The following is a 14,185-nucleotide window of genomic DNA, read 5'->3' on the forward strand; positions in this document are numbered from 1 at the left end:
CAACCCTATAACAACAGATCTAGACCCTGTCTTCTCTTATGCCATCCTCACTATCTCTGGCCTGCTCAAGCGAATTGATGTAGCAAATGTGTCAATCCACCTGATTGAGGGTCTTCTTTTCTTTCACTGTCCCCCACCTTCCAAGCATGATGTCCTTCTCCAAGGAATAACCTTTCCCAGCAACATGCCCAACGTATGAGAGATGAAGCTTTCGCATCCTTGCCTCCACAAAACACTCTGGCTGCACCTTCTCCAGGACATATATGTTTGCCCTTTTGCCAGTCCTCGAGTTGTTCAGTACTATTCCTCAATATAATTTTTTTTGTCATCCTTATTCATTGTTCAGTTCTTTGACATATAGCAAATGATTGAGAAGACCATAGCCTGAATCAGGCACATCTTAGTCTTCAAACTGACATCATTGCTCTTCAGCATTCTGGAGAGGTCCCTGCTGGTGGATTTGCCCACTGCAATACGTCTCCTCATTTCCTGACTGCTGGTACCAAGGGTGTTGACTGTTGATCCAAGCAAGATGAAATCAGTGTATGAGGTGAGTTCAATTAGGAACACACACAGACAATGAGGAAGGAATAGTGTCCTGTGGAGTGCTTGAGACAGTTTACATTTCCTCCCAGAGCCAATGATGCTCTGCTGTCCCGGTTTGAAAAGTATCCTCTCCAAATTCTCATTTTCCAGGAGCCTCAGAGTGGGACCTTATTTAGAAATCAAGTCTTTGCAGATGTGGTTAGTTAAGAGGAGGTCATATAGATAAATCTAAAGCCATTGACTCATAGCAACCTCCTATTGACTTTTGTGACTATAAATTCTTTTAGAAGGAAGACTATCCAACTTTGTTCTGCAGAGTGACTGGTGGATTCCAACCCTGACTTTTTGGTTAGCAACCTGAGAGGTTACACATTACTGCACTTTGTATTGTGTTATACTTGGACTTTGTTGGATCTTTTTCCACATGAAATTATTTCTCTCCGGTACTGCCTCAGTTCATTCCTTGTCTTAGAGATGCTCCTTCCCCAACCTGTCTCTTCCCCCACCTCTTGCTTCTTGTTCTCTGTCCAGAGCAGAAACTGGGATCATGTCACAGTGGGTGAGATGAACCCTCACTTAATCATCTTATAATGAGGTGGGTGGGTGGAGTGGGAGGCAGAGAAGTCCTGGTGACACAAACAGTTAAACGTTGGACCACCAACCCAAGAGTTGGTAGTACAAACCCACTCAGAGATACGCAGGAAGACAGGCCTGGGGGACACTTCTAAAAGGTCACATGGCTCTGAAAACTCCAGGAAAGTTCTAGTCCACACAGGGGGTCTTCAAGAATCAGAATTGATGCTACAGCAAGGAATAAAACCGCAAAAGACACAGGTAGCACCTTATCTACTAGGCTTGACTGCTTCCTTTTTCTTACACTCCACCACCAACCCATCAGCAAATCCTGTCAGCTCTGCCTTCAGAAAGCCCAGAGAATCCACACACTCCTCTCTACCTCACTGCTGTCATCTGGCCCATCATTCCTTCTAACTGCTCTTTCTGCTCCCGTCCTGAAACAATAACCAGAGTAACCCTGTTTTCAGCCAAAGCATGTGTGACACATCTGCTCAGAACACTCCAGGGAGCCTCCCATCTTAGTGGGCACAGAACTCAGACTCCTCACAAACCTCTAAACTCATAAATGACCTGGCTGGCCCCCATCCTCCTCCTGGCCCTCTCTCTGTCCTCACACTCAGCCTCAGAAACGTGGCTTCCATGGTTTTCCATGATGATGTTAAATGTTCTCCTGTTCTGGGGCGTCCCCACCTGCCAGCATTGCCCCCCAGGCATTCCTCATTGACCCCTTCACCTCCCTCAGATGTCTGCTCACATGTCACCTTCTCATCATCATATTTAAAGTAGTAAATAACCCACACACATCCCCTCTTCCACACCCCTGATGTTGGGTGTCTCCAGCGTCTTCATCCTCCCTCCCTGCTTTGTATTTCTGCATAGGACACAGTGCCACATGCTGCAGCACAGAGCATTTTCTCCGAATGTGAACTCCACAGGAATGGGGATGTTTGTCTGTGTATTTGCTGTGGTGCCCCTAGCACCTAGAGCATTAAGTGACATATTCAAGGACCAGAGAGGAAAAGCATATGATGGCCAGGATTCACTGCCTTATGGGCCACCCTTGGGGTAATGAGTGTTTCTTAGGCATAATTACATCTCACACCATAGCAAGGTGATAATAGGCTAACACCAAGTACATCAGTGATGGATAGACGCTTCATTAGGGTTTGTTGGCCAAAGGCTGAGAGCAGATAGGTTCCTTATGGGTATCAGTTAGTGAGGAAGGAAGGAGAGGTGGGTGGGGGCTGTTCCCCTCCTCTGTATGCCACCCTTTAGGTGCAGAACGCCACCTGCATCTGCCTGTATTCTCAGAGTCCTGCTTTAGGGTAAGCCTGTGACAAGGCACCAGGGAAACGCCCTGGGAGGTGGCGTGACACACGAGCTGCAGCAGTGGAGTTGAACATCAGCAATCATGAAGATGGCACAGGGCCACACAACGTTTAGTCCTGCTACGTGCTAAGTCGTCACAACTCTGAGTCTACTTGATGACAGCTGACAACAATTGTATAGATACACAAGATAATGAGACTGAGAGGTGAAATGATTTCCCAAAATCAAAGAAGTAATGGGAACCACAAGCAAATGGACTGAGAAATTATGGTACATTCACACAATAGAATACTACACAGCATGCAGGAGCAATAACTTTGTAAATTATTACCCAACTTGGGAGGAACTGGAGAGTATTATGCTGAGTGAACTCACTCAGGCTCATAAAAATAAATATTGTATAAGACCGTTATTATAGAATAAGGATCCAGGAGGGGTGGGAGAGGTTGGAAGCAGAGGGATGTGGATGTACAGGGGGAAGATGGGATTAATCATTGGGTTGTACAATTTGATGGGTAGGTGGTTGAAGGAAATTGGAAGAATTTGTTTGAATTTGTATTAGAATTTTGTAAATAAACGGATCAAGTGCACTTTAGTCTTTAAACTGACATCGTTGGTTTTTAGCACATTAGAGAGGTCTCTGACTGCAGACTTTGTCAATGCAATAAATCTTTTGATTTTCTGGCTGCTGGTGCCAAGGGTGTTGATTATGGATCCAAGCAAGATGAAATAATAGACAACTCCTGTCCTCTTCTCTATGTATCGTGATGCTGCCTATTGGCCTAGAGGTGAGGATTTTTGTTTTCTTGATGTTGAGATGTAATCCATATTGCAGACTGCAGTCTTTGATCTTTGATCTAATGCAGCAAGTCTTTTACGTCCTCCTCATCTTCAGTGGCCATGGTCTTTCCAATTACTTGCTATGCATCTGAGAGCTAGACAATTAATAAAGATGGCAGAAAAAGCCTTTGATTTGTAGTGCTGAAGAAGAGTACTGAACATGCCATGGGCAGCCAAGAGAACAAACATACATGCCTTAGAGGAGGTGTAGCCAGAGTGCTCTTTGGAGGCAAGAATGATGAGGCTTCACCTCACATACCTTGAACATGTTGCTCGGGGAGGAGGGCGCTGTTCATTGGAGAAGGACATGATACTGTGAAAGGTGGAGGGTCGTGAAGGAGGAAGACCCTCAACCAGGTGGATTAACACAGTGACTGTTGCAATGGGCACTTGTGTGTCAGGAAGTGTGAGGATGGGGCAGGATAGAACAGGTTCAGATATTTTGTTTATAGGGTCACTGTGATCTGTACTCAACTCGATGACACCTAATAGCAATAACAACACCTTCAGCAAGCAAGGTTGTGCCATCTGCATAATGCAGATTTTGATGAGTCTTCCTCTGATCCTGATGTCACATTCTTCTTCATAGAGTACAGCTTCTTGAATGATTCGCTTAGTGTACAGATTGAATAGGTATGGAGAAAGAATAAACCTTGATGCACACATTGCTTGATTTTAAAACATGCAACGGTGTCTCTTTGGAGACGAAGGAGTGCCTGATACAGGCCATGGTCTTTGCAATCACTTGTTATGCATCAGAGAGTTGGACAATGACTAGGGAGGACAGAAGGAGAATTGATGCCTTTGAGCTGTGGTGCTGGAGAAGAGTATTGAATGTATCATGGACTGCCAAGAAAACAAACAGATTCATCCTAGAGAGGATTAAACCAGGCTACTCCTTGGAGGCAAAGATTCTGGGGCTTCGTCTGACATACTTTGGACATGTTGCAAGGAGAGACAGGTCTTTGGAGAGGGACATCATGCTGGGTAGAGTAGAGGGACAGCGCAGGAGGGGAAGACCCTCTATGAGGTGGATTGATTCAGTGACTGGGGTAATGGGATGGGTGTGTCAGAGGCAATGCGATTGGCACAGGATAGAGCAGGGGCTAGGGCTGTTGTACATAGGGTCGCTATGAGTCACAAGCGACTAGACGGCACATAACAACAACAACAGTGTTCTCTTGCTCTGTTTGCACAACAGCTTATTGATCTGTAATAATTACAGCTTTGGAAACCTTATTCTGACTGTAAGTTGGAATCAACTTGTTGTTGGCATTGGGTTTGATTTTTAGTTTAATCTTATGGGAGCATATCCCTAGTTCTTTTCTCTCAAGGGGCGGCTGGTCAGCTGGAATCACTAACTTCTTGGTTATCGGCCTTATGCTTAAATACTGCACTATCACATCTTCTTTAACTTCGTGTAAGGATATTAAAATGTGCTGAGAAGGCTGTGACTTTGGAGATAGAATGAAATCTCCCAAGTATCACTGGAGTGTCAAGCGCATGGCAGACACTGTTCTAGGTATTCCACCTGTTTCCTCACTCAGAAGAACCACGCAGGAATGGTGGTGTGGTTCTCAGTTTATAGTTGAGGTAGCAGAGATGCAGAAATGGGGAGTTACCTGCTACATCCCAGTGCTGGGTGGAGCCAGTCTTTGGCTGAGAGAGTCTCATTCCAAAAGTCATATTCTTTCAGCTGCACCAAGCTGTCTTCTTATAACAACAAGGCAATTTCCAAGTTAGGATGTCAAGGTCGTTAACATTCATCATCTCTACCGGCTTTTTTAATGCTCCAGAAACAAACCAGGGAGGGGTGTTTCCACTGTGGTTAAGTTCTTTTTCTCCCAAGGCCTCAGTCAGTCTATAATTATTTCAGGTACAAAGGTGAGCCTCTCCTGCTTGTCGGGTTTGGTTTCTCTTCTGTTTTCTTCCCGCAAAGTCTTCTGGCAAAGTCTCTGTGTGTTTGATACATCGAACAGAAGGGACTCTTGGCAAAGGCTGCCATTTTCTGAGTGGACTATACGCGAGTGAGGAGAAAAGGAAAAGACAGATTATTCCAAATACAAAGAGTTGTAGTGAAGAATATGGGTTCCTGCTTCTTTTTGGAGGACACACTTCATGTTGCCGGTCTGTTCTTTTGTTTTTGGACAGAGCTCTTGCCCAGGGCATGTCCTACCAGGTGACTTATGATTAGATATTTTTCTCTAACTCCTTTGATTGACTTCATTAGTAGTTGAGTGATGTGAGGTAACAAAATATATTGATACTCTTAAAATAATTCTTAATTTGATAATTTTTTACTAGCCTTTTAATTGTAGTTTAGTTAAGAATACAGAATAGACCATCAACTGCCAAAAGAATGTCTTAGAACCACGGATGGTGACACTTTGTCTCACTACTTCAGATATGTTATTAGGAGGAATCAGTCCCTAGAGAAAGGCCTTGTTGTTGTTGTTGTTGTTAAGTGTCATTGAGTTGTAGATGACTCACAGTGACCTTATGAACAAAAGATTTGAACTCTTGTATAACTTAGGCTGTTTCTCCATGTTCATAGGGTTCCTGGAGGCAAGCCATTTCAGAAGTGGATGCCACTCCTGCTTCTAAGCTTGTTTTAATCAGGGAGCTCCACCAAACACTGTCCACCATGGGTGACCATCATCACATTTGGCACATTAGTGTCACAGTGTTTAGCATCACAATAACCACAAGTTACCTCTGTACAGCAATGCACCAACCAGTGCTATATCACTTAGAAGAATACTTGGCAAAAACCCCAATTTAAACTAGGCCTGAGGGCTGCAGAGAAAGGCATTAGCATGGTAGAAAGGGAAGACCTCCGTTGAGATTGACTGACACAGCGATTAGAACAATGTACTCAGCAGTGATTGTGAGGGTGTCACAGGATTGGCCAGTGTTTTGTTTTGTTGCACACAGAGTCATTATGCTAGATGGCACTTAACAACCACAACAGTATAGCTTGTCTGTAGTACTGTCACCAGCCTGCCCATGGACAGCTTTGTGTTAGTAATGGAAACAGGAGGTTGAAGCCAGCAAGATATTTAGTGCCACCATCATGTAAATGCATCATTCGAACAGGGATAGAAAATAGACTGTAAATGGGCAAGTGTATTTTAGGCACAATGAGTAACTACATTTTTTGCTGATATCTTTATTAATGCTAGCCATTCAGACAAGTGCTTGTTTGAAATGTTACTCTTTCAGCATTTTAGAGCTACGCCCAATTATTTATTTCACCATGTTGGATTTTTTTTTTTAACTGACACATGCCAAGTATTTATTGTTCAGGTTGAAAATACAGTAGAGAACTTGACTGGCATGTTCTTAACTCTCAGATTCTCACTGTAAGGTAGATTTGATTAAATAATCATTTAATAGTTATGAAAGCTGGTCTGAAATACAAGCACAGGGTATGTTGAGAGTGTGGAACAGGAAGGGAGCTAAGCTGGGTTGGAAGGCCACTTGTTCAGTTGTTTTCTTCACAGATCAGGGAACTGAGGCTACAAAATAAAGCAACTTTCTAGACCGGATATGGCTCAACCTATTTTGATTGCTCTAAAACAAAATATTATATTAAAAATATGCTACTTCTTAATAATGCAGAATATAAGGTATTCTTCATTTCTTCAAATAGTAAATAATAGGATAGTTCAAGAAGCTTAGTGGTAAAGAATCACACTGCTGTCTCAATGGTGGTGGTGGTTGATGAGTGTCATTGAGTTGAGTACAACTCATAGTGATCCCATGAACAACAGATTTGAACCCTGTTCTATCCTGTGCCACCCTCATCATCTCTGACATAGTTGAACCTTTTGCTGCAGTCCCTGTGTCAATCCATCTAGAGCCTTCCTCTCTTTTTTCTGATCTTCCATCTTTCTAAGCATGATGTCCTTTACCAAAAAATAGCTCCTCCTACAACATGCCCAAAGTGTGTAAGGCACAATTTTGCCTCCAAGGAGCACTCTGACTACACTCTGTCCAAGACCTATTGTTTGTTCTTTTGGCAGTCCATGGGATGTTCAGTACTCTTCTCCGACACCAAAACTCAAAAGCATCAATTCTTTTTCTGTCATCCTTTTTCATCATCCAGTTCTCAGATGCATATGGTTGAAAAGACCATAGCCTGAATCAAGTGCACTTTAGTCTTCAAACTGATATCATTGCACCTCAGTAATTTGGAGAGGTCCCTGACTGCTGAATTTCCCAATGCAAGGGTCTCCAGATCTGCTGATTTCTGGTACCAAGTGTGTTGATTTGGGCTCTAAGATTAACTCATTAACAGTTTCAATCTTTTCATCTATCATGATGTCTATTGAGATGTAATCCATATTGAAGGCTGTAGTCTTTGATTTTCTGAAACAAGTGCTTCAAATCCTCCTCACTCTCAACAAACAAGGTTGTGTCATCAGCATAACACATGTTGTTGATGAGTCTTCCTCCTATACCAATGCTACATTCTTCTTCAGAGTCCAGCTTCTTGAATGACTTGTTCAGCATACTAATTGAACAAGTTTGGAGAGATGATACAATCTTGATGCACATCTTTCCTGATTCGAAATCACGTAGTATTGCATTGCTGTTTAGACAATAGCCTTTTGATCTAGGTATAGGTTTTGCATGAGCACAATTAAGTATTCTGGGATTCCCAATGGCACATGGTTCAAATCCATCAGCTGTTCCATGAGCTAAAGATGGGCATCTTCTGCTGTATGATTTACTAACTCTGAAAACCTGCTGGAGGATCAAGTATAATTTTGTTTCAACTTAATGACACACAACAATAACAACCTTTGAAGAATTCCAAAGTACCATCTAAGTGGTTTTGTTGTTATTAGGCGCTGTGGAGTTAGTTCTCACTCATAACAAAACCATACATAACAGAACGAGACCCTGCCTGGTCCTGTTCTAGCTTCCCAATCGTGGCTATGTTTGAACACATTGTTGCAGTCACTGTCATCTTGTTGAGGGTCTTCTTTTTTTACTGACCCTTTATTTTACAACCCATGGTATCTTTCTTCAGGTACGGGTCCCTCCAGATAATAATATGTTCAAAGGATGTAAGATAATATCTTGCTATCCTCACTTTTGAGGTATATTCTGTCTGCAATTTTTCCACAACAGATCTATTTGTTCTGGTAGTATGTTCAATACTCTAAGGCAATGCCATAATTCAAATGCATTCATTTTCTGTCAGTCTTCTTTATTCATTGTCCTGCTTCTGCATGCCTTTGAGGTGGGTGAAAATACATGGCATGAGCCAAACACATTTTAGTCCTCAAAGTGGAAATCTTTATCTTTTAACACCGTAAAGAATACTTCTGTAGTGGGTTTTTCCAGTGCAAACAAAGCACCATTGGATTTATCTTTTAAATTGTTATTTTAACAAAGGTTTACAGAAAGTTTGGGTTTTCATTCCTTCATTGTTGCATAGTTTTCTCCCTTCCCCCCCTCTTCCCCTTCCTCCAGTCTACTTTGCACATCCTGGTCCAGATGGTTGTCATACATATAATGCCTCATCATATATTCCTTTCAGACGTGTAGTAATCCCTGGATTTCTTACCTACTGTTTCCATGTGTGTCTAGTGTAGATCCAAGTTAAAGGAAATCCTTGATAACAACAATCTTTGTTATGACATTGCTGATTGTTCAAGGTGTGGCAAGTTTTAATTTTGTTGTTGAGGTGCAATTCATCGTGAAGGCTGCAGACCATGGTCTTTATCACTAAGCATTTTAAATCCTTGTTGCTATCAGCAAACAAGGATGTGGCGTATACACACTGCAGGTTGTAGATGAGTCTTCCTCCAATCCTGATACTAAATAATCCAGCTTTTGTGATTATTAGCTCAGCATGCAGACTGAATAAGTCTGATTTAAGGACCTCATCTTTACACACACCTTTCCTAATTATAAACTATGCAGTGTTTCTTTATAAGATATTTGTAAATTGTATTAACAAACCTAATTATACAGGCCTTGCTTGATCCTTATGCAAATAAGTCACATTCAGTCACTTACTGCCATGAGTCTGCACTGACTCATAGCTGGTCCTCGAGCAGGTTTCAGAGGCTATAAATTGTATGAGAAGAGATTGGCCATTTTTTCTCCTGTAGAGTTGCTGGTGGATTCAAAGCATCAGCGAGACATGGCTTTTGGATCAGCAGTGCAATTCCCTATGGACCATGCCACCGGAGATCCCTCTAGTCAAAGAAACACAATGTCCAGAATTATGACATACAAACATCCAGAAAGTTTAGTCACATTCAGAAACCATTAACATGAGATTATATTATAGTAGAAAGTGACTTGTGTAACTCAGAATTAAAAGGGGGAGGAGGAATCATTAGAAACGCAATGGTGATTGATTTTATGAAACATGGTGCATGCCAATGATTATATGAAACAGTGTGAATGAAGAATAGCATGAAACAATGTATATTGAGCTTTGTAAGCAAACCAATAACAACAAAAAGAAAATAAAGTGTGAGTTATCCAGAATTAAATAAATTACATGAAGCTAAGAAAACCAACCAAAACAAAACATATGGAAAGTATACAAAATGTCCTTTATTGTTGCTGAAGACATCTAAAGTTAATGAAAATCTATGTGTCTGGGTTGAACTAGAAGTTAAACAAAGTTATTCTTTATCTTGTTCTCAGAGCTTTTCAGTACCCCTCTCACTCTCACAAAACAACAGCCCTGTCACAGAGTTGATTCTGAACACAGTGACCTTCCGTTAGTTTTCAGGGCCTGAAAATGTTTATGGGAGGAGACTGCTTATTTTTCTCCCAAGGAGTGTCAAAAGCTGATCTTCTGCCTAGCAGTCACCACATAACCATTCTGCCTTATCCAAAAACACTTAAACGAAACCGACTGTCCCCGAGTTGATTCTCATTTGGGGTGATCCTCCACTGGTTATTCAAGGCCGTAAATCAGTTGGGGAGAAAATGGCTCTTTCTCCTGAGCAGCAACTGGAAGATTTGAACAGCACATTTTTAATCAGCATCCCAACACATAACACCCTATAAAACCTCGGCTCCGTTAGCTTATTCAAATGAATATCTAACAATGCTATGGTTTTATTTGTCAGACCTCTATAGTGGAACACATATGACTGCTAAGTTATTTATATACTTCCCTGCATTTGAAAAATTATTTCAACAGTTTAAATGGGGGAAGGAATATATACCAAAAGGTTAATTATAATAATCTTGGCTGATTGTAGGTTATGAGTAGTTGTATATTATTTTTAATTTTTGTTTGCCTATGTTTTCCAAGATTTCGCTATTGTGCTTTATCACTTCAGAAAAAAATATGATAAAATTTTTTTAAGAAAGTAAAAAAATACAGCTGCCTTTTATACCATTGTAAATAGGACAAAGAATTGAAATCTGTTCTGAAGTTGCTCTCCCTTCATCTGGACAGCCTGGCCTTCACCTCTCCAGGTTGTCCCAGAATCACTTCCGTGGATCTGTCAGTGAAACACAGAATGAGCATTTCAATAATTAGGCACCTGCCCTTTAAATCTATGCGGGACTCATGAATGGATAAGTTTTATCTGTATTCATGCTAGTAGAGCAAAAATACATTCTTCCCCCACCCCCTTTACAATATATCTGTAACTTCCACAATGAAACTCTCTCATTTCTGAGTCTTCTTGTTCTTGAAGGCCTAGTTTTAATACTTTCTCTCTTCTTAATGGTACATTTCTACAATAAATATTTCATTACATTTGGTAGAAGAGATTTTCTAGTTTCTATATGAATCAGTGCTTTTTAATGGTGGCTGATCAATGTTTCATTCATAATAAAATTTATTGAGCATCTATCTATGCAGCATTAGGGATCCCCGTGCTGGGTGTACCAAAGAAAAGGGAGGCATGGCCCCTGATTCAAGGAGAGTGGGTAGACAAGCCAGCACATAATTAAGCTTCACATGGGGTAGTTCTGTTTCACAAGAATCACATGAAGAATTCACATGATCTATGTGGCCCCCAAATATTAAACCATGCTCTGAAAATCTCCACCTACAGACAGTATAATTGATGATGACTAGCTGCTGTGCTCTGAATTCATAGCAAGGTTTGCACCAAGGACAAGATTGCTCATAGCTACACTGAACCAATGACTAAAGCAATGTGAACACTAAGGCAGGCTTGTTCCTGGGAGATATGGACCTCCTCTGATAGGCAAGACTGGCTCCAGAACTTCAGGAGAGCCTTGTGAAAGCTTAATGACATTTCCTTAGATGACCAGAAGACCAGGGCATTTCTCCCCAACCTTTCTTTTCCTTCTCCTTCACTTGGGCCACACTTAAGAGTTTGATAGCTCTTTTGTACCCTTTTGACTTCCTTCTCATTTTTGCACACAGAAATTCTTCCCAATGAAATCCTCACATATTTAACCCTACCTTGTTGTTTGTGTTCCTTTGTGTTTTCTTTTTAAGGACCCAGATTAACATAGGCTTTCAGCAATGAACAGGATTTAGACTGAACTTTGAAAAGCAGGTAAAGAAAGGATATCTAGAAGGGCACTTGGGCCAGTGGAAGAACTTGTCAAGCATGGGAGTGGATTATAATCATGGTGTTTATGACAGACAGAGAAGGAATCCATTTGGAGAATTAGAAGCCACCCACTGGAGAAGTTTGGGGGGGTGTAGCTAATAGGAAGGGACAAGCTGGTATCAAGATAAATTAATCATTTGGAGTTCTTGGGCAGGATTACTATCAGGAAAGTGGTATATAAAATGGATTAAAGCAGAAGGAAATTAGAGGAGTCAATGAGAATGTTGATTCCATAATCTAGGCCTTAAGTCATAAAGAATGCTTAGCCAAGTCTGGTAACAGAGAGAATGAAGAGAAGAAAGAGAAAGTGGAGGAAGAAACTAAAGACCCTGGTGTTTGAATCAGATTAAAGATGCAGGATGAAGATGAGACTTGAATCAAATGGGTTACACACAGCCTGTTCTGGATCAGGGCTCTACTGACTGAGTCAAGGACATTGGGTTGAAATAGGGAACAATTTTTTTGTAGGAGAATGAGCATGAATATATTAGGAAATCCAGAGTGGTAAATAAGCTAGAAAAATAGTTTGGGAACCAATAGAATTAAGGTGAGACTAAAAGAGCAGGCATAGAAAGAAAAGAATAGCATGTGAGAAATGAGGAGAGAATATGAAATTATCTCCCAGTAACAGCGACTTGGAGGCCTCCGCTCTCCCTGGCTCCCGAAGCTGCCTGCCCTTATGCAGCAGAACTCAGAGACTTGAACAGAGGGGGCTGTATCTCCCTCTTACATCAGAGGTCAATAATGGTTTGTCACTTATATGGACCAAGCCTTCAGAGATGGACACTCACCTCCATGTTTTTCATGTCTCCTCTGCCTTGGTTTGAACCACAAATTATGGACCCTCTTGGCATACATGAAATTGGTTTTCTATCTGGTCCCTTGAAAAGTCATAGAATTCTCGGCTTCTGAAGTACGACTCCTCCAGGACTAATGCAGTTCTAAGATAGCGCAACAGTTGACACACTCTACTCTCAACTGAAAGGTTAAAGGATTAAGTCCCCATAGAGGAACCTGGGAAATCACATCTGGTGATCTATTGAAAAATCAGTCATTGCAAACCCCAAGGACCACAGGTCTCTGCCACCATGGGGCCACTTTGGGGCCACCATGAATCAGATGTGACTAGACAGCAACTGGTCCTCATGGAAGACAAATGCTTACTTTCTCATCCTTACACAACTTCTACCTCCTGTCTCATCACCAAGTCCCTGCCTCTCCTACATTCCCGTCTTCCACCTTCTGGACCTGGAGCTTAGACTGATGTCCCTTATTTTTGTTGTTGTTGCTTCATCATTGCGCTGAAATATCCGGTTTGGTGAAAACCATGATTGAGAAAATACAGGTATTACAAGAGGTGTGTGTAAGTATGTGTGTGACTCAGTAAGTGGAGTGACACCTTCTGAATCAGTTCTGAATCTAGAATTTATATGACATGCAAAATTTAATTGGCTTTCTGAAGGACTTCAGATTTTTTTTTTCTACAACCTTGGTGTGCACTTTATGTTCTGAGCAAATACCATATACTTCGAGTTGTCAAACATAACACAATGATGGTTAATATTAACCTGCTTTATCAGATATCGTTTAAATCACTTGATATTTTGAGAAATAGGATGATTTACTTAGTATGTCTTACATTCAGAGCAGAGTTGTCTTACCCAATAAGCAAGGTGAGTACAAGCTTAGGGTATCAACAAAAGAGGGACACCAACTGTGTAAGGACCCATAAAAGCTAAACAAATGGATATATGGAAAGTCAGGCACCACAGTGGAAGGGAACTGGTAGGGTGCTAAAGGAAACATTTACTGCCTCTAGTGGTGGGGATGTGCTGGTCAGAAATAAAGCTCACACAGACAACTTGCTTGTTCTTCTGGAAATTCAAATATATTTAATAATCTCTACCTACACCATAATTCACCATGAAGATTTACAGCCACAGGAAATCTATCGGGCAGTTCTACTCTGTCCTATGGGATCACAGTAAATAAACTGACTTGATGGCAGTGGGTGGGTCATTTTCAAATATAAACTTTTGTGTTAGTATCCAGATAAAAATGTAAATTTTATTTTAGGAATTTTATTTTTTATAAGGTTTATGGCTTTTTTAAAGAGTATTCAAATTTATTTGCTGTGGTAGGACCAGAGTGAAAAAGCAGCAGCATTTTATAACCACATAAAAGGAAACTACAACAATTAAGTAGATCATAAAAATGAAAGCTTTTAGGAGACAAAAATGAAAAGACTTAAAGAAAATTTCAAAATTATCTTCTGTTTTAAAATAGACTGAATATATTGAATATAATGAATATTT

The sequence above is a fragment of the Elephantulus edwardii genome, unplaced genomic scaffold (assembly GCF_000299155.1).
Source record: "Elephantulus edwardii isolate Elephantulus edwardi_28Jun2011 unplaced genomic scaffold, EleEdw1.0 scaffold00135, whole genome shotgun sequence".
Lineage (NCBI taxonomy): Eukaryota > Metazoa > Chordata > Mammalia > Macroscelidea > Macroscelididae > Elephantulus > Elephantulus edwardii.